Source organism: Ambystoma mexicanum, chromosome 14, assembly GCF_040938575.1.
Source record: "Ambystoma mexicanum isolate Mex_15411 chromosome 14, UKY_AmexF1_1, whole genome shotgun sequence".
Taxonomy (NCBI): Eukaryota; Metazoa; Chordata; class Amphibia; order Caudata; family Ambystomatidae; genus Ambystoma; species Ambystoma mexicanum.
In genome coordinates this window covers 164,381,072-164,402,963 of record NC_090940.1, presented here as the reverse complement: position 1 = coordinate 164,402,963, position 21,892 = coordinate 164,381,072, and the positions used below count along the sequence as shown (strand labels likewise).

The following is a 21,892-nucleotide window of genomic DNA, read 5'->3' as shown; positions in this document are numbered from 1 at the left end:
TAGAAGCTTGTGTTTGTCCCCTTTTAAAGAAAACATCACTCGACCCCACCTCCCCTGGTACCCTCCCCTGGTAACTACAGACCCATAACCACTGTGCCATTCTTCCCAAAAATTCGGGACAATGCAGCTTACCTACAAGTCCAACAGTTCCTCGAAGCTAACAGCCTCCTCGGACTCAGTCAGTCTGGCTTTCGCCCCCGCCACAGAACCGGAAAAGCCTTACTTGATTTAAAAAAATCAAATGGACGACATACACGATTCCGGTACACCTGCCCTACTCCTCCTCTTGGACCTGTCAGTGGCTTTTGACTTGGTAGACCATAACATCCCCTGCCACAGCTTCTCTTACACAGCGCACTTCTCCACCATCGCCACAGCCTGGATCACATAATTCCTGCAAGGCAGAGCCATGAGAGTTTTCTCTAACCAAGCCTCTGCTAAACCAGACAACACCCAATGCAGAGTTCCACAGGGTTCATGCATATCCCCTGCTCTATATAATATCTTCACGAGACCACTTTTCAACATTCTGGTCTTGCTGGGTATCACATACACGAACTACGTGGATGACACACCAGTCCTCCTCCCCCTATCTGGTGATTATGAGTCTGACACCAAGTCTCTCAACGCTGTCTACTCTACCATCCAAGCCTGGATGGCAGAAAATGGGTTGTGCCTAAATGGGGACAAAACCTAACTACTCCTGATTGGCTCCACTGAAACCTTAAAGAAGTTGGACAGCCAATACCTTAACTTCACGATCGACAACACTCGAATCACAGTATCCCAGGCAGTTAAAACAACTTGGAGTCTACCTAGACTCCAACCTCTCCATGTCTAGGCAAGTCAACGTCATTGCATCTTCCGCAGCTTACCACTCCAAGCTTCTCAATGCAGCCAGACCCTTCCTGTCAAAGGAAAACTGCATCACCACTGCCAGAGCCATAATAGGATCCTGTCTGGACTACTGCAACGTTCTCTTTGCTGGCACATCAGTAAACAAAATTGGAGAAACTCCAATCTATCCAAAACAATGCGATCCACTGAGCCATTGGCATTCCCAGAAGAGAACACATCTCTGCTGCTAGGAGACAGACCCATTGGCTACCCATCCAAGAATGTGTCCTCTTTAAAACTCTGGCCATCACCCATAAATGCATCAATCACTCAGCCCCTAACTACCTAACACAGAGAATAAACAATCAGCATCCTGCAGACCAACTAGAACACCTTACTCCAACTCCTCACAGTGCCCAAAGTCATGGAACTCCCTGCCTCACCTCAGAGCGAAAACTTCCCACCTAGTTTTCCGTAAAGCTAACAAAACACTGCTATTTGTTTGAAATCAACAGCTGTTAGCTACGCACACTATACCATATAAAAATGCCATTTGATCAAATACCCAACTGTATGTAATCTGCATGGATAACACCTTATAAGTGCAATGTAACTAAGTTGCCTTCTGGTAACAGCGCCACGATGCCAGCGGGCTGTTATGCGCTTTATAAATTTAAAAAATGAATAATTGGAAAGATCATGTGAGAACATTTTTAGGAATGGCCAAATATTATTCAAAGTCTGTCAAGGGATTCGCTGATCACACACGTTCTCTACGAAGTATATCAAGATCAAATGTGCAATTCTCATGGAATAGGAGTTGTGAGGAAGGATTCCGGTACATCAAGCATGCTTGGGCAGCAGCACCGGAGTTAAGTAATTATAAAAGGGGCCATCAGACTGTGATTACCACAGATGCAAGTAATGCAGTGTCAAGTGCTGTGCTCTCCAAAATTGAAGACAAGAAGGAGTATGTAGTTGCATTTGCATCACGCCTGTTCAAGGGGTCAGAGAAAGCCTATGCAACCATTGAAAAAGAAGCTCTAGCAGTTAAGTGGACCACTGAAAAGTTCAGAAGTTACGTCTGAGGTACCAAATTTGAACTGCATACAGATCACAAACAATTGATCGAGATTTTCCCTACTAAGGGATTGGATAAAGTCTCTGGCAGAATAAGGTGGTGGGTGTCCAGATTTCAGGAGTTCGACTTTACAATCCTATATATCCCAGGAGTGAAGAACTACGCGGCCGATTGTCACACATGACCAATAGTGTGGAACCTGGAAATGACAATGAGGAGAAGAATGCAATTTGTGAAGTATGGGAACCAACAATTTCTAAACAGGAATGATATGGAGAAATGGAAAAAGATGACAAAAATGCAGATTATTATTAAAGATTAGTTGGAAGGGGAACCGAATAAAGACACTACGAGAGAAGCAGGCGTTGAAGGATTATGGAACTTGAGGAATGAACTCCATGTATGTGATGGTATTTTCATGAGGGGAGACAAACTGGTACCTCTGGAGGGATTGAAGGAGAAGATAATACGCCTTGATCATGAAAGTCATCAAGGGATTGTGAAGACAAAGCCTGTTATAAGGAACAGTTATTGATGGCCAGCATGTGATGCCCAGACCGAGAAGAGAGTTAGGGATTATATCCTTTGTACTAATATTGACTAGTGTGATTGACAAAAGTCCCATGGCCTAACTGACATACCGAGAAGACCATGGGAGAAAGTGGCGATTGATGTGCTTCGGCCAATATGGAGTGATGGATGTCAGATATACTGCATAGTGGTTGTGGATGTTTTGACAAGGTGGGTGGAGGTATAGATGACACCTCATGCCACCACAAAAAGTATAAGTGAATTTCTGGAAGAACTATGTAAGCGTGAGGGTTACCCAAGTGTGGTCCTTACTGATAATGGTTCACAATTTAAATCAAAAGAAATGGAAAAGTACTTCGAAAGAAGACAAGTGCCATATATCATCCACAAACTAATTGAATCGTGGAAATAGATAACAGGAAAATTAAGGATGCCATCAGATGGGCATGGTCCAATGGAAAGGAGTGGAAGGAGGTAGTAAAGAGAACAATTGCTGCCCATAGATCTACCTCACACTGTACCACAGGAATGTTTCTGTTTGAATACACTAGTGAAAGAAAGGGTACAACAAGGCTCTTTCCGGTTGGATGGGATATGTGTCAGGCATGGAGGTGAGGTTTGTTGGTGTGGAAGAGGATTAGAGGGAGTCATATGAAGGACAAGGCTGTCCAAGACAGCAGACTGTTTAGGAGACGCAGTGTTCCCCATGTGGGGGAGGGGGCTGGGTCAGGATCAAGTTAACCTTTGAGTGGTGATGGTTGTCGGTGGTCTGTGCCTATTGAGATGGTTGAGGTGTTCAAGCACGCATTGAGGACAAAAGATGGCAGGGTGTGGAATATGGAAAGGGTGATTGTGGTGGAGTCGAGAAAGGTTGAAGAGATGGGGAGAATGAATGTTGATGTGGGTGTTGAGGTTGGTGGGGAAAGGAATATTGAGAGAAGTGGAACGTTTTACTTGTCAGATACATCAGATATATCACTGTCCACATCTAGATGGGGAAGGAGGTATCGGAGACCACGTCACCTGGACGACTATGCAGATTAGTGGAAATAACAGCATCTCTGTGAAAGACAGAGGATGTGTAGTAGTGGGATTGCATCGTATCATGGATGACGCAATGCAGAGTGTCAAGCCCACAGCACGGTCGCAGGGGGAGGACAGTTGGAGCCACTAGGAGAGCAGGGCTTGAAGTATGCATATTCCACGCTTACCAGAGCATTTATATGTATAATTATAAGTTTTGAAGTTACCCAATTCCACTGTGTCATTTACTTCAAAGCTTCACCATTAGAAGAGCTCTTGAGAGCGTGCAAGACCAGAATATACTCCTCTTTAGTAGGAGATTTTTGTGCTTTGTGGATCACTCCCAGATGTTAGGAGACATTTCTCCCATCTCTGTGTTAAGTGCACACTTCTAATTTTGTACAAACAGGTTTCCTTTGCAAGTCCCTGGCTCACCTGGGGCTGACTGTGGTCAAGCAATCATATTTGACTCTTGAGAGGGCAGCGGTAAACATGTGAGTTTGGGGTGGCATGGTATTACTTTCGCTAGAGGTTGCTGTAAGGGTACTATTTATAGCTTGAGGAGGGTGAGTGGATGTTGTCGCAAAAGTGTTGTGGGACTTGGCCTTATTTTTTAGATTAACAGCAAACCTGGGGGTGGGTCAGCTGCAACATTCAGATGCAAAGTTCAGCAGTGTGTACCCAAAGGGTGCCTTGGGAGTGGGGCCTGCCTGGTTCGAACAGCACTTGGTCAGTTTCCCTACTGCCATCCATGGAAGACCATTTCCTGGGTGGATGAGCAGGGTGCTGTTCCTGATGCAGGATGGTAGCACTGGTGTAGCAGGGACCCCGGAGCCACATATCCTGTAGGTGGAGGGCTCAGACTTCAGAATGGATTTATTTCAGTTCCAGCATGAGATGGCTTTGCTCTGGTTTCACTGAGCATGTCAGGAACCAGGAAGCTCCCCGACAGCATTTTCATTGGGCATCCATGATCAAGCAAGCATGATTTGGGTTAAGTGGCTGGGATTTCGGTGCAACCAATCTAGCCATTTCTTACTGAGGCATGACTTTTTTTTACTGGGCATGAAGGGTAAAGCAAGAACGGTGTTGTTTTGTGTCTAAGCAGGCCTAATTTGGTGCAGCCAATTTGGACATGTTTTCCTACTGTGTCATGGCATTTTTAATGGCAAAGCCAAAAGGATTATGTTCTTACATATATTGGCAGAGCCAGTATGTAAATGTGCATGTTTTCTAATAGCATTACTGGAATTATGCTCAAAACAAAATTACCCTACAAAGCAATTGCAAAAGGTCTAGCGTGCTGTATAATGCACCATTGCAACCCAGTATTCAAAACTGTATCTCTGGGGGAAGCCTCCCACTCTTCCAGGTCCCTCCACTCCACCCTCCCGAATCCATTTAGGTTAGTCGGCTCTGTCATGTTTGTGGGAAATGATTATGCCTTCCATTTAAAATGAAAATACATTTAAGAAAGAAAAATCATCAGCCGCCAATGGATGAGAGAATGTATACATCGAAGGCTGGGGCCTGGGCAAGGTGACACTGGAGTCTGGATGTTTTCTTGTTTTAGTGGCATTTTTGAGCAAGCCAACTAGATGAATGTTATTACTTGGAGGAGGCTTGGGGGGGGTAGCACAATGGTGCAGGCAGACTAGACTTTATTTCTGTGGCATGGATTTTTACTCACATAAAAGTGCAAGGCCAATATGATCCGTGTTATTAAGTGAGGAGGGTAGGTGCACTTGTGCCGCCAGCATCCTTACTGTAGTATTGCATGTTTTACTTGCATTGAGAGCAAAGTCAACATGAAGAGTATTCTTACATGGTGATGAGGGAATTGGGCAAGCATTTGAGCAGCCCTCAATAATACTTTTTCTTCCTGTGGCAGGAGATTTTTTACTGGCATTAAGAGAAAAGCCAACAAGAAAATGTTCAGCCATGTAGATATGTTAATGTTAAAGGATATTTGTACCGCGCACTATCACCACCGGAGTGGTCCCCTGGCACTCTCGCGGCTCTGGAAGAAAAAGAGAGAGCCAGCATGAATAAGTTACCTTATGGCATTACTGTGCATAATATAACTGGCCACGCACAAGGTTTGCTGGCACATTTGGGTAGCAGATGCCAGGCACAGTCCCTTGTTTCTACGCTACGTGTTTGTTTAAAACCCATACTTACATCTTTCCCCTAGTGCAGTGTGCAGTATGCCCCTGCAGCAGCATGATCATCATGCGCATGGCACATGGCTGGTGGTCCAGGCCATTCCGGAGAGGGCTTTGTTGCCCAGCTGGGGGGAGGGGGGCGGACCCTCGCCTAGCTAGACTCACATGGGGGTCCAGCGAGGATGGTACCTTTTGCTGAAAATGGGGCCCACTGTTGCAAATGGGTCTTTGATTCGGGAATGCTCAACAGTCTTTCCAGAGGAGATCACAGCACTTGCACTATTTCCAACCACAGACAAAGGACAATTGCAAGGATTGCAATTGCTGGGAGCGATGTAGCTCCTGCTTGCAGCCTAGAATATTCTCGTTAGCATGAGGGCCCACAGCTAACTTGAGCTCACTTTGACTCCTCTCCAGGCCAAATTAGGCCTAAAACCTACCTATGCCACGTTACACACATTCCAATTCAAACAGAGCTAAATGAATATTAGGAACGATCTACATGATATTTAAAGCACAATGGGATAGAGCTATATATTACACAGCCACAGTAGTGGCTGTCATGATGCCTACCCCCGGGGACCCAGACCACGTCCAGCAATCCCAGAGGCAGGCATCAAGTTATCCTAAGCAAGCCCAACAACCCCTGCTAGGGGCTATTTGGGTCGAGTCCTGGCACCTATAGCGCCAGGCTCATATGGAGAGTCAGTCCTGGCGCCATAGGCGCCAGGCTCCTAGATTAAAACTTACCTGATGCAGACCATGCTGCAAACTTACCTGATGCAGACCATGCTGCAAGAGCTCCAAGCCAAAAGAGGCTTGGAAGGGACTACTTTACTTAGGGACTATTTTTTACTCGGGCGGAGCTGGGGAGGAATACTTACCTGGGACTACTTTGGAGGCTATTTAAACCACGGCCAAAGAGCAGCACATGCTTCGTGTTATTCTGCATCCAGCAGCGTAACGCTCACCATGCCTGCAAGTCTGCATCCAGCCTTCTGCCACGCCCGCCTCGAGTTTGGAGCTCCTACAAAAAGGGAGAAAGAAGGAGAAAAGGTTAGAACAAGAGCAATACCTTTAATCCTTACCTGAATTCCCGATCCATCGCGCCTTCGAGCTGGAAGAAAGAAGTTATTTTATGCACGTCGCCTCGCCTGCTGCAGCGCCGCGCTGAACTCACCGGCCTTCGCAGCATCATCATATTCCACCGCATCCTCCTGCATGTTCCCGCCGCACTTCGGCACCTAAGGAGAAGACAAGAACAGCAAGGTGAGCCAAGGGAATGCACAGAGGAATATTAGTTACCCCCCCCATAGACTCACCTGATTTTACCACCGGGGGTACTATTCCTCTTCACAGGTCGGCGCAGCTTCCACTGCATCTTTGCCGAACCCCGGCCCCTAAGGGGAAACAAAAGGACAGCAAGGTGAAACAAGGGGACTAACAAGGGGAACCCTCCTCACCACAATAGACTTACCTGATTTTACCGCCGGAGGTATTATTCCCCAAGACTTCATACTTTCTCTCAGCGCCTGAATAAGGGAGAAAGCAACAGGTTACATATTGACATTATTTTATCGAACTGTGTTTGTGTTGGAAAATACAAATCCTTACCAGAATACTACCGGTTGCCACGAGAAACTCTTCATTAGGGTCAAGCTGCAACCTGCAAGGAATCGGACAAGAGTGAAAGTCAGACATTTGACTCTTACGAACTTTATAATTACGGCGTCTTGCCGGGAATCTCGGAGTCAATATTGTTCTGGAACTCACCAATTCCTTAGAGCCAGTGAAGCAACTGGTTATCAACGCGCCCCTGCGCTCAATGCAGGATGGAGAGCTCATCTTTTCAAACCATCAGGTGAGACTATAAGAGGGGACATCAAAGGCGATCTGTGGGGAGAACAGCGGGGGTGGGGAGATTTACGCTCAAATCCACGGGTGGTTAATTCCCTTTCTCCATTTGCAGAAGAATATTCCTATGGGCCAAGCAAACTAAGGTAGGTGGGCCAGTCCAGTCCGTCATCTCGGCCCTACGCGTCACATTGATGGAGACCGCAGCTGTCCAGTTCCGATCAACGCCTCTGTGGGAGCCAGGTGAGCGTAACAGAACGCTTTGCCGGAGATCCCAAAAGGTTCGCCGTGTTTATGAACCAATGCCGCTTGCACTTTTTATTCAGACCTGGAGCCTTCCCAAACGATCAAGCCAAGGTAGCCTTTGTATTGTCATATCTCAGCGGCAGTGCAGCTGATTGGTCAATTCCACTAGTTACTCAGGATGACGCAATTCTTCGGATTTTTCAGGGCTTTCAAACGAGCATGGAAAGACTATTTGCCCGGCACTCCCAAGGACAGGCCCTGGATAACGAACTTGTCCCTACGACAGGGTAACCAGGACCTTCTATCCTACATCGCAACCTTTAATAGGTTGATAGTGGAAACTGGATGGCCTGAGGTAAAACGAATCACGTTATTTCATCGAGGGCTTCAAGGAGAACTCAAGGATGTCTTGGCTCAAGTCGTGAACCCACCTCAAGACTGCGCTGAATATATAGACTTAGTGGTCCAGTTAGATCACAGACTTCAGAACAGAAAGGCTGATCGAGCCAAGTTTGAGAATCGGGTGTTGGTCAAAGCCCACGCTAACCCCAAAGGAGCAGATCCTTCAGAACCCATGCAAATCGGAGGGGTTAAAGGATCCTTAACTCAGAAGGAAAGAGAAAGGAGACGGCAAATGCCATTGTGTCTATATTGTGGAACTTCTGGGCATTTCCTACGGGATTGCACTGTAAAACCACCCAAGAAGGTGGTAGGAGCTGCTGATAAAAGCCATATGGAGTCAGACTTGGGAAACGACTATGCCCGACAAGCGTAGAGGTCCGCTTGCCGAGCTTGAAGAAGGATACTTAGACCTCGCATTTCATCATACCAATGGTCCTCGTAGATCCAGGGCAGCCATCGCGTATGCACGCAGTAAGGGCATACATTGATAGCGGGGCCATAGGAAACTATGTGGACTATGAATTGGCTTCCAGGATGAATCTACCTCTCTGCCGAAAAACCACCTCAGATGTCATCACCACAGTCGATGGAACTGAAATTGCCTCTGGGCCTGTAACTCATTCCACCGCAGAGATGACACTATTGGGTCAGGATGGGCATCGAGAGACTATTGTGTTTGATCTAATCAAAGCCCCACAGTTCCAAATAATACTGGGGATACCTTGGTTGGAAACACATAATCCTTGTATTGATTGGCGAGAGAAGAGAATAACCTTCCCGGATTGTGCACAAACCTGTTGCCCAAAGAAAAGTCAGAACGCAGGCCTGGCCACAGTAACCACAGCAGTCATGCAACTACCTCCAGAATACCAAGAATTCCAGGATGTCTTCCAAAAAGAACAGGGAAACACCTTACCTCCTCACAGATCGTACGATTGTCAAATCGATCTCATACCCGGTGCACAACCCCCTTGTCGCAAGATCTATGCACTTACGGAACCTGAGAACCTTTACCTACGACAATACTTAGACCAGTACCTTGCCAATGGCTTTATTCCCCCATCCAAGTCCCCTGCATCTTCAGCTTTGTTCTTCGTGCCCAAAAAGGAAGGTGACCTCAGAACGTGCATAGACTACCGTGCATTGAACCAGATAACTGTTAAGAACCAATACCCATTGACTCTGATCCCTGAACTACTAGACCAAGTGAAGGACGCATGTATATACACTAAATTAGATCTCCGGGGGCATACCATCTGGTACGTGTAAAAGAAGGCGACGAATGGAAGACTGCTTTCCGCACTAAGTATGGGTTATTCGAATACCAGGTGATGCCTTTCGGGTTGTGCAATGCACCAGCAGCCTTCCAATACTTCATGAACGATGTCCTTCGTGAACTCATTGACGTTTGTGTTGTCGTATATATCGATGATATTCTAGTATACTCCTCTTCAGAATCTGAGCATTTGAAGCACGTCCAAGCACTCCTTGAGAAATTGCGCCAGCACAAACTATATGCAAAACTGGAAAAATGTGTTTTTCATGCCACAGAAGTTGAATTCCTTGGGTTTATCCTGACCCCAAAGGGAGTCTGAATGGACTCACGAAAGGTGGACGCAATCCTTAAGTGGCCATCACCAAATTCAGTTAAAGGAGTACAAAGCATGCTCGGCTTTGCCAATTTCTACCGCAGATTCATCCTGGATTTTTCACATGTTGTACATCCCATCACAGCACTCTTACGGAAAAATAAACGCTTTATGTGGACTGAAGAAGCTGAAAATGCCTTCCAAGAGCTGAAAGCTAAATTCACGTCTGCACCTGTATTAAAGCACCCGCGCCCTGAAATTGCATACATAGTGGAAACCAATGCATCCAGTCTAGCCATGGGAGCTGTCCTGTCTCAAAAGGACCCTGAAACTGGCCAGCTTCATCCAGTAGCATTTTGGTCCAGAAAGTTCTCGTCACCCGAGTTAAACTATGCAGTTACCGACAAGGAGTTATTAGCCATTAAATCCGCCTTCAAGGTTTGGCGGCACTATCTTCTCGGTGCCAGGCATACCATTACTGTGATCATCAATCACCGGAACTTACAGTATTTAAAGACAGCCAAGGCCCAATCGTCACGTCAACTCCGATGGGCATTGTTCTTTGCCGAGTTTGATTTCGTAATAACCTATCGACCAGGTTGTAAGAATGGTAAAGCAGACGCCTTATCCCGAATAGGGATGGGAGAGGCAGAAGTGAACCCAGAACCAGTACCTATAATTTCCGAACAAAGAATTCTTGGCATGACTACTCTACATACACTAGAGGACATTCAGGTAAAGATCCAGCAACTCTTTGATCCTACAGCCCTGCAGGACTGGGTAAAAAAAGGCCCGGACTACTCTGTCACCAATGATCTGCCTTATTACCAAGGGAGGCTATTTCTGCCACACAAGGAACTACAAGAGCTAGTCATTTCCCGTTATCATGATACCCTAATGGAGGGGCGCACAGGTATTGCAAAAACTGAAGCTAAAATTAAAAGACAATTCTGGGGGCCCACCTGGCGAAAGGATATTAAATCATTTGTGATGTCTTGTGGCATTTGCGCCCAAAACAAAAGTCAAAAGAAAAAACCAGCTAGACACTTACAACCTTTAGACATTCCGCCTACACCATGGCACACCTTATCGTTAGACTTTATTACTGATCTACCACCATGCAATGGATTTAACACCATTCTAGTTATTGTGGATCTTTTTTCCAAGATGGCCCACTTTATTCCTTTAAAGGGATTACCTTCAGCTTCAATCCTGGCCAAGGAGTTCCTCGAAAACATTGTTTGCATACACGGATTTCCGTCCATATTGGTCTCTGACCGGGGCAGTCAATTCATTTCACATTTTTGGAAAAAATGCTGTCAATTGGCGCAAATCGATGTGAGGTTATCGACCAGTCACCACCCCCAGACCGATGGTCAAACGGAGAGGACCAACCAGACTCTCGAACAATACCTGCGTTGTATGTTACATCAGACTGAGAGTAATTGGAAAGACATTCTTTGGATCGACGAATATGCATACAATAATTCAGTACACTGTGGAACTGGACAAAGCCCCTTTTATACCTTATATGGGCACCATCCTCGAACCTCAGACCTTGACTCACCCCAACACTTAGAAATGCCCTCAGTGGACCATCTACACGCTACGATTACACAAGCCTTTAAGGAAGCAACTACACATTTAAAACAGGCGAAAGAAAAATACAAGAAAGATGCTGATCGGCATAGAAGTGATACTCCACAATACCAGATAGGGGACCAAGTAATGTTAGCCACAAGACATATACTGCTAAAGGGAACACGGACCTTTAACCCCAGATATTTGGGACCTTACTTTATTAAGGCCATTATCAACCCGGTGGCTGTGTCATGCATGCTGGACGTGGTCCTACCTCCTACGCTTGTAGAACAGCTAGACCGTTCTATTCCAAATGGCGGTTGTTCGACACGTTGCCGCGAAAACGACGTTTGCACTTTTCACGTCGCTAACTCACGTGTATTCTGCTTCGTCACGTGAACTACGGCATTACGTATTTAAGCAGCGTGGAAACCTCACTCGCTGCTTCTGATCGAATCATTTGGCGTTGTGTAGCTGAACCTCCGGTCTGCATCCTTGCAGGTTTCTACAGCTATCTTTTTGGCCTTCTATAGCGTGTTTTCCGCCACACGCTGATTCCTGGAGCTGTTTGGTTGTGTGTAAATCCACACGTTGTCTTCAAACGCGGCCGGCCTGGGCTGCGTGAATCCTGTTCGCGTGTAATTCCACACGCGCACGCCATCTTCAAACGCGGCTGGCCTGGGCTGCGTGAATCCTGCTCGCGTGTAATTCCGCACGCGCACGCTATCTTCAAACGCGGCTGGCCTGGGCTGCGTGAATCCTGTTCGCGTGTAAATCCACACGCGCACGCTATCTTCAAACGCGGCTGGCCTGGGCTGCTTGAATCCTGTTCGCGTGTAAATCCACACGCGCACGCTATCTTCAAGCGCTGCTGGCCTGGACTGCGTGAATCCTGCTCGCGTGTAAATCCACACGCGCACGCTATCTTCAAGCGCTGCTGGCCTGGACTGCGTGAATCCTGCTCGCGTGTAAATCCACACGCGCACGCTATCTTCAAGCGCTGCTGGCCTGGACTGCGTGAATCCTGCTCGCGTGTAAATCCACACGCGCACGCTATCTTCAAGTACGACTGGCCTGGACTGCGTGAATCCTACTCGCGTGTAAATCCACACGCGCACACTATCTTCAAGCGCTGCTGGCCTGGACTGCGTGAATCCTGTTCGCGTGTAAATCCACACGCATATGTTGTCTTCAAGCGCTGCTGGCCTGGATTGCCTGAATCCTAATCGCGTGTAAATCCACACGCACACGCTCTTTTCTTCGCGGCTGTCCAGAACCGCGTGTACTTTGTTTATACCTTAAAAGGAACGCTATTTCCAACTCCTGCACCTGTGTTATTAACAGGGGGATTGATTCATTTCTATACTTTACACTACGTGGGAAGGAAACTTTTCAAGGATAATTGGAAGGTGACAGTGAACAGTACTTTGGACGCTATCCTGTGGTGCATCAACCCGGTATCTAGCGTGAGCCTCGTTCCGTTCGGGATAAGTCTCCCTTACTAATCTTCCCTTCCTTGTCGTTTGTTCTACCTTGGATTCCGCAAGAGACTCTGCTGGATTCATCTGCCCTAGACTCAAGGTCAGTGTGTGCATTCATGACATTTCCTATTCCATCATACCCAGGTTGGGGCAGTTATTCATGATACTTTATTTTGTTCTAGGCTGACTTCTTATACCTTACCCACACCCTTTCCAGTGATCCATCGCTCTGCCTGTTTTACCAGTCAGAGAGTTGTATCATTTGGAAGGTCTTAACTTGACTTCACAACTATCAAAACGCGTTAACAGGGATCCGGAAGACCCTACCACCTGTATCCTTTTAAGTACCGTATCCTTTTCAGTTAATACTTTGGTGCTTTCTGACAGAATCAGAAGCCATGGAGGGTACGGATCCTTTAGCTGTTTTGACTCAGCGATTTGAGAAATGAAATGGTTACGGCACAGGACATGTTACGGCACCGTATGGACGTTATGCAAGACGCCATGCACGGTAGCCCTCAGGGAGCACAGGTTCCAATGGCCACTGCATCTGGATCTGGGACTATGACACCCCCACAGGAAACTATTAATGTGGTTATGCCCACTCAGTTTCCCTTGGCCCCTCCGGAACGGTTCACTGGTGATCCCAAAACCTATAGAACCTTCGTTAATCAGTGCCGACTCCATTTTCTTTGCCGTCCTACATCTTTTCCTGACCAAACCACAAAAGCAGCATTCGTGCTTTCCCATTTAGGGGGCACAGCCGCTGCTTGGGCTAACCCTTTGTTGGAAACAAATAGCCCTTTGTTGTACGACTGTGACGATCTCTTGGCTGCTATGAGTAAAGTCTTTGACATGCGTTATGCTACTCAAGCCATGGATCTGGAGTTACTTAATCTACAACAAGGCAATCAACCTCTTTTGCCTTACATTGCCCGGTTCAATCAACTAACGGCCGAAACTCAATGGCCTGACGGCAAGAAAACGGCTGTTTTCTACAAGGGTCTTTCAGAAGAACTGAAAGATGCCTTAGCTACAGTTCCGGTGGTTCCTACGGTATTCACAGAGTTGCTCGATTTGGTTTTACAAATCGATGCCCGAAGGAATGCTCGGAAAGGAGAGAAAAAGCCCTTCATGCAAGCCTCGGGGCGTTCAGAGACACCGGCAGTCCTCTCGAACGACCCCGAACCCATGCAGATTGGCGTCGTGAGAGGCCGATTGTCCAATGCAGAACGAGAGAACCGAAGAAAGAACCATTTATGTATGTATTGCGGTTCATCCGAGCATTTATTGGCGACATGTCCTAAAAAACCCATCAAGCGTTCGGGAAACGCCAAAACTCGACAACAGCAGGAGTCCCTATGTCGAGTGTTTCATCGGACTCCAGTACCATTCCTAAACACGCACCCGTAATTGTTGAGGTGACGTTACGTTGTGGGGAACGAGAATTGGTTTCCAAGGCCATGGTTGATTCCGGAGCCACCAACAATTACATAGACATCACATATGCCAAGAACTGTTCCATACCCCTTGTAAACAAAAACAAACCTGAAACGGTTAATACCGTGGACGGATCTGTTTTGACTTTGGGTATGGTAACCCAGGAGACGGTATCTGTTCAGATGACATTATCGAATAATCATTCGGAAGAAATCGTCTTCGATGTCATAGCTGCTCCGCAGTACGAGATCATACTTGGTCTTGCATGGTTAACCCTTCATAATCCCGCCGTTGACTGGGTTTCGGGATTGCTCCAGTTTCCTTCGATTCATTGCAATGAACATTGCTTTACCAGTCAGGAGGTGTCAAACAAGCAACACATATTGGCCTCTATGGTGGGAGCTTCGACTATCAGCGTGGTACATCAAAGCGACGCTACCATACCATGCGAATATGCTGAGTATGCTGATGTCTTTGACAAGGGCCAGGCAGAACAATTGCCTCCCCATCGACAGTACGACTGTCCTATTGAACTGATTCCTGGTGCCAAAATCCCTACAGGTCGTTTATATTCACTGACCCCAAAAGAAGACGTTGTGTTGAAAGAATACATTGACAAAGCTTTAGCGATGGGTTTTATACGGCCATCACAATCACCTGCTGCGTCTCCTCTATTCTTTGTTCCGAAGAAAGAGGGAGACCTAAGGCCTTGTATTGATTACAGGGCACTTAACGACATTACCATAAAAAACCAATATCCTTTACCACTGATAAACGTTCTATTGGATCAATTAGGTACCTCCAGTTACTTCACCAAACTGGACTTGCGAGGAGCATACACTTTAGTTCGCATTCGTGAAGGCGACGAATGGAAGACCGCTTTCAAGACACGGTATGGTCTTTACGAGTATTTGGTGATGCCTTTTGGTCTGTGCAACGCTCCCGCCACTTTTCAATTCTTCATGAATGATATATTCAGGGACATAATGGACCAGTTTGTGGTGATTTATCTGGATGACATTCTGATCTATTCATCATCGTTTTCGGAACACGTCAAACACGTTTCTACAGTCCTACAAAGACTCAGGGAGAACCTTCTTTATGTGAAAGCCGAGAAATGCGTCTTTCATTCACAGGAAGTGGAATTCCTGGGCTATGACATTACCAATCTAGGTGCTCGAATGAGCCGTTCCAAGATGAAGGCCATATTGAATTGGCCGATTCCGCACAATGTCAAGTCATTACAGTCTTTCTTAGGCTTTGCGAATTTTTATCGCAGATTTATTCATTCCTTCTCCAAAACAGTAGCTCCTTTGACGGCCTTAACTAGTTCTAAAGTTCCTTTCTGTTGGAACCCAAATGCCCAAGCATCATTCGAAAAATTGAAAGAGGCATTTACCACTGCACCCGTGCTTCAACATCCAGATCCAGATCGCCAGTTTATCGTTGAAGCGGATGCATCCAGTGTCGCTACTGGAGCGGTACTCTCACAAGTTTGCACAGAAACCAAGGAGGAGCACCCAGTGGCTTTCTTCTCTCGCAAACTTACCCCATATGAACGGAACTACACCGTCACTGAGCGGGAACTGCTGGCTATCAAGGATGCCTTCCGAGAATGGCGTCACCATCTTCTTGGGGCCAAACATCAGGTGTTAGTGTACTCTGACCATCGAAATCTTCAAGCATTCAAATCCATGAAATGCCTTACGGCCCGACAGGCCAGATGGCATGTCTTTTTTGCCCCATACGATTTCCAGGTCACATAGCGTCCTGCCCGAGAACACGTTAAGTCGGACGCATTGTCCCGTATGAGTGAAGAGGCAAAGGAAGAAGCACAAGTACAGAATCAGTTGTTGGCAGATCATGTTATATGTAGTTGTTCTGTTCAACCATCCTTAAAAACCGAAGTACAAGAGTGGGTGAAAAATCATCCACAAGTTATCCAGGATATGAATCTGGACGTACATAACGGTTTACCATTCACACAAGGAGTGCTCTACCTACCGACGACTTCAACGCGGAATAAAGCCCTCAAGTGGAATCATGATTCCTTGATCGCAGCCCATCCGGGACGGAAGAAGACACTAGAACTACTCAAAAGATGGTGCTGGTGGCCGTCCATGTCAAAAGATGTCATAGATCATGTATCTACTTGTTCTGTATGCATCCAATGTAAAAACACTCCTGGTAAACCAGTGGGTTTACTCCAGTCCCTACCTGTCCCTAACAAACCATGGGACATGATATCTATGGACTTTGTGGTAGAACTCCCACCAAACCAGGAGTTCGATACCATATGGGTTGTAGTGGATTATTTCACTAAATTGGCTCTTTTTGTTCCCTGTATTGGTTTACCAACCGCTGCTGTTCTGGCTGACCTATTCATCCAACATATATTTCGTTTCTTTGGTCTACCGTCAGTAATCATTACAGACAGGGGCTCACAGTTTGCGTCACGCTTTTGGAGAGCACTAACCTCTGCACTACTGATTGATGATAGGATGTCCAGTGCTTATCACCCTCAAACTGATGGACAGACCGAAAGAGTCAACTGCACTATGGAACAATATCTGCGGTGTCTGTGTCTGCAGTACCAATCGGATTGGCTCACGGTCCTGCCGGCAGCTGAATTCGCCTATAACAACTCCTATCATAGTGCCATAGGCACTTCACCGTTCTATGCGCTTTATGGACAGCACCCTCGATCAATACCTTTGGATTCCAGCTTGTCTTTGGATACTCCTGCCGCAGGCTGTACCTTTCGTGATCTGAAGAAATTACAGAGGAAAGTGAAGCAGCAATTGGAGCAGGCTAAAAGACGCGACAAGTTCTATGCCGATGCTCATAGAATACCCGCACCCGTCTACAAGGCTGGTATGAAAGTATGGCTGTCCTCTAAGCACTTGAGAATTCCTGGCAAAAAGAAATTATTGCCTAAATACATTGGTCCGTATATAGTGCTCCAAGTAATTAATCCGGCTGCTGTCCGTCTGGCTTTGCCACAACGATGGCGAGTGCATCCCGTATTCCACGTGTCACTCATTAAGCCATGTTCTGAAGCTACTAGATTGCCTGTACGGCCTGTTGCTATTTCTGTGCGGGGTTCGGATGAATACGAGGTACAGGACATACTGGATATGAGACTACGTTCTGGTAGGCCGTTTTATCTGGTGGACTGGAAGGGCTATGGTCCCGAAGATAGATCCTGGGAACCTCTTTCTAATATTCATGCTCCTGCTTTATTGAAGCGTTTTCACACGAGAAGGGGAGAGGTTGCCCCTTTGGGGGATGGCACTGTCATGCATGCTGGACGTGGTCCTACCTCCTACGCTCGTAGAACAGCTAGACCGTTCTATTCCAAATGGCGGTTGTTCGACACGTTGCCGGGAAAACGACGTTTGCACTTTTCACGTCGCTAACTCACGTGTATTCTGCTTCGTCACGTGAACTACGGCATTACGTATTTAAGCAGCGTGGAAACCTCACTCGCTGCTTCTGATCTGGCCTGGACTGTGTGAATCCTGTTCGCATGTAAATCCACACGCATATGTTGTCTTCAAGCGCTGCTGGCCTGGATTGCCTGAATCCCTAATCGCGTGTAAATCCACACACACACGCTCTTTTCTTCGCGGCTGTCCAGAACCGCGTGTACTTTGTTTATACCTTAAAAGGAACGCTATTTCCAACTCCTGCACCTGTGTTATTAACAGGGGGATTGATTCATTTCTATACTTTACACTACGTGGGAAGGAAACTTTTCAAGGATAATTGGAAGGTGACAGTGAACAGTACTTTGGACGCTATCCTGTGGTGCATCAACCCGGTATCTAGCGTGAGCCTCGTTCCGTTCGGGATAAGTCTCCCTTACTAATCTTCCCTTCCTTGTCGTTTGTTCTACCTTGGATTCCGCAAGAGACTCTGCTGGATTCATCTGCCCTAGACTCAAGGTCAGTGTGTGCATTCATGACATTTCCTATTCCATCATACCCAGGTTGGGGCAGTTATTCATGATACTTTATTTTGTTCTAGGCTGACTTCTTATACCTTACCCACGCCCTTTCCAGTGATCCATCGCTCTGCCTGTTTTACCAGTCAGAGAGTTGTATCATTTGGAAGGTCTTAACTTGACTTCACAACTATCAAAACGCGTGAATAGGGATCCGGAAGACCCTACCACCTGTATCCTTTTAAGTGCCGTATCCTTTTCAGTTAATACTTTGGTGCTTTCTGACAGGCTGTCAAGTTGGACTTACCTGCTAATATGCAAATTCACCCCGTCTTTCATGTGTCACTTTTGAAGCCAGTGCAACCAGGGACAAGACTAACCAAGCCACCAGACCCTATCCTTGTAGGCGGAGAACCCGAATTTGAAGTTAAGAACATCCTGGACTCCAAGCTGATAAAGTCAAAACTCTTTTATTTAATCGACTGGAAAGGTTACGGACCACAGGAAAGGTCATGGGAACCTAGTGACCATGTTCATGCACCCCGATTGGTGTAAAAATTCCACAAAAATTTCCCAGACAAACCGAAACCACAGGGAAGAACGACTTTAGGAGGGTCCTTGGGGGGGAGTGCTGTCATGATGCCTACCCCCGGGGACCCAGACCAGGGCCAGCAACCCCGGAAGCTGGCATCAAGTTATCCTAAGCAAGCCCAACAACCCCTGCTAGGGGCTATTTGGGTCCAGTCCTGGCGCCTATGGCACCAGGCTCATATGGAGAGTCAGTCCTGGCACCATAGGTGCCAGGCTCCTAGATTAAAACTTACCTGATGCAGACCATGCTGCAAACTTACCTGATGCAGACCATGCTGCAAGAGCTCCAAGCCAAAAGAGGCTTGGAAGGGACTACTTTACTTAGGGACTATTTTTTACTCGGGCGGAGCTGGGGAGGCATACTTACCTGGGACTACTTTGGAGGCTATTTAAACCACGCCCGAAGAGCAGCACGCGCTTCGCGTTATTCTGCATCCAGCAGCGTAACGCTCACCGTGCCTGCAAGTCTGCATCCAGCCTTCTGCCACGCCCGCCTCGAGTTTGGAGCTCCTAGAAAAAGGGAGAAAGAAGGAGAAAAGGTTAATACCTTTAATCCTTACCTAAATTACCGATCCATCGCGCCTTCGAGCTGGAAGAAAGAAGTTATTTTAAGCGCGTTGCCTCGCCTGCTGCAGCGCCGCACTGAACTCACCGGCCTTCGCAGCATCATCATATTCCACCGCATCCTCCTGCATGTTCCCGCCGCACTTCGGCACCTAAGGAGAAGACGAGAACAGCAAGGTGAGCCAAGGAAATACACAGAGGAATATTAGTTACCCCCCCATAGACTCACCTGATTTTACCACCGGGGGTACTATTCCTCTTCACAGGTTGGCGCAGCTTCCACTGCATCTTTGCCGAACCCCGGCCCCTAAGGGGGAAACAAAAGGACAGCAAGGTGAAATAAAGGGACTAACAAGGGGAACCCTCCTCACCACAATAGACTTACCTGATTTTACCGCCGGAGGTATTATTCCCCAAGACTTCATACTTTCTCTCAGCGCCTGAATAAGGGAGAAAGCAACAGGTTACATATTGACATTATTTTATCGAACTGTGTTGGAAAATACAAATCCTTACCAGAATACTACCGGTTGCCACGAGAAACTCTTCATTAGGGTCAAGCTGCGACCTGCAAGGAATCGGACAAGAGTGAAAGTCAGGCATTTGAACTCTTACGAACTTTATACTTACGGTGTCTTGCCGGGAATCTCGGAGTCAATATTGTTCTGGAACTCACCAATTCCTTCGAGCCAGTGAAGCAACTGGTTATCAACGCGCCCCTGCGCTCAATGCAGGATGGAGAGCTCATCTTTTCAAACCATCAGGTGAGACTATAAGAGGGGACATCAAAGGCGATCTGTGGGGAGAACAGCAGGGGTGGGGGGATTTACACTCAACTCCACGGGTGGTTAATTCCCTTTCTCCATTTGCAGAAGAATATTCCTACGGGCCAAGCAAACAAAGCTAGGTGGGCCAGTCCAGTCCGTCATCTCGGCCCTACTTGTCACATTGGTGGAGACTGCAGCTGTCCAGTTCCGATCGACGCCTCTGTGGGAGCCAGGTGAGCGTAACAGTGGCTGTGTAGTTTTGGTTAAGTTGCGGTTTCTATAGGAAGAGCACTTTTTGGGCGGCTTATAACTTCGCTCCCCCTGGACGAATCCTCACCAACCTTTGCAAAATATGTATATGGCCCACTCTGAATTGTTTTGCAAAGTTTGGTGAAGTTTGGTCCTGGGGGGGGCAAAGTTATAGGGGGGGTCCCAAAATTTCTTTTTTTCCCATAGACATAATGGGAAAAAACTTTGCTCACGCCTACAGCCCAAACCGCTGGACGGATTTACACCAAATTTGCGGCAGGAGCGGCAGCTTGGTCCCGAAAGCGTGTTTCATTTATTTGGTGTAAATCCGTCCAGTAGTTTCTTTTTAAATGACCAAAATGTAAAGCAAAAAAATTAGTAATATCTATGTCCGCTCCGCGGACTCACTTCCCTGTTGGGTCCGTGGACTGGCCTCTGATTGGCTGCACTGTCCGCGGACTGGCCTCTGATTGGTCAGAAAAATTCCCGGATTTTTGCGTGGTCCGCGGACACCGGGACGCGGCCGCTGATTGGATGGTGAGAAAACGTGAAATGCGTCTGTTTTCCTGAAACGCCCACCATCTTGCGTCGCTGACTTTTTTTGGGGTCCGCGAACAGCGCAGTGAAAACTTTTTTTTTTAAAAGCAGCATTTCCCTTGTCAAACTCGACAAACAATCTCTGGGGATGTGGGGGGATGAGGATTGGATTGGATATGGACATAAAAAGCCAAAAAATGGGTTGTTCACCCCCCGAAAGTCAGCGAACACTCTGGATCTCCTGGGGGCAGTCCTGTGGTGTGGGGGCAGTCCTGTGGTGTTCGCGGACACTTCAGATGTCCTGGGACATCTGTACCTATTTCTGCATTACAGGGTTGGGGAAAAGCAGTTTTTGGATGGCTTATAACTTTGCGCCACTCAATGAAACTGCATGTAATTTTGCAATTTTATTCTAGAACTAATCCTAAATGGTTTTGCAAAATATTTTGGGATTCTGTCAAGAGGGGGCAAAATTAGAGGGGGGGTCCCAAAATATTGTAAAGGCATATAAATGTGGTGTCATTTGACGAATCTGCACAACATTTGGCAAAACGATTTTGGATCTAGATATAAATGGTTTTCTAAAGTTTGGTGGGATTTTCTCAAGAGGGGGCGAAATTAGAGGGGGGTCTCAACATTTTTAGATGGCTTATAACTTTGTTGCTATTTGACGAATGTGGACAAAAGTTTTGAGAAAGATTATAGACCAAACCTTCCTTCAATGTTTGTGTAAAGACTGAATGGATTTTGTCGAGTGGGGGCTAAGTTATATGACTATTGTATGTACATACATTTTGACACTTTTTAAAAAATAAAACGTGGGCGGATTTCGAGCAAACTCGTGAGGAGCATTGGCAAGGACAATAAAGCATGGTTTTGCAAATGTGCTGTGTTTTATTTTTTGACAAGTGTATTAATGTAGGTACAAAAAATAGTCATATCACTTTGATGACTGAGGTATAGCCTGTGGCCGTGGGCAGTAGACAGATTGTCTGGGCCATGGCATAA

The 21,892-nt window shown here is 46.7% G+C and overlaps 1 protein-coding gene across 1 annotated transcript in view; it reads right to left on the bottom strand.

Moving 5' to 3' along the window:
• Positions 1-21,892, bottom strand: part of LOC138527556 (acyl-coenzyme A thioesterase 1-like) — a 112,612-nt gene that overhangs the window by 68,085 nt on the left and 22,635 nt on the right. The gene's annotated exons all lie outside the window — the stretch shown is intronic.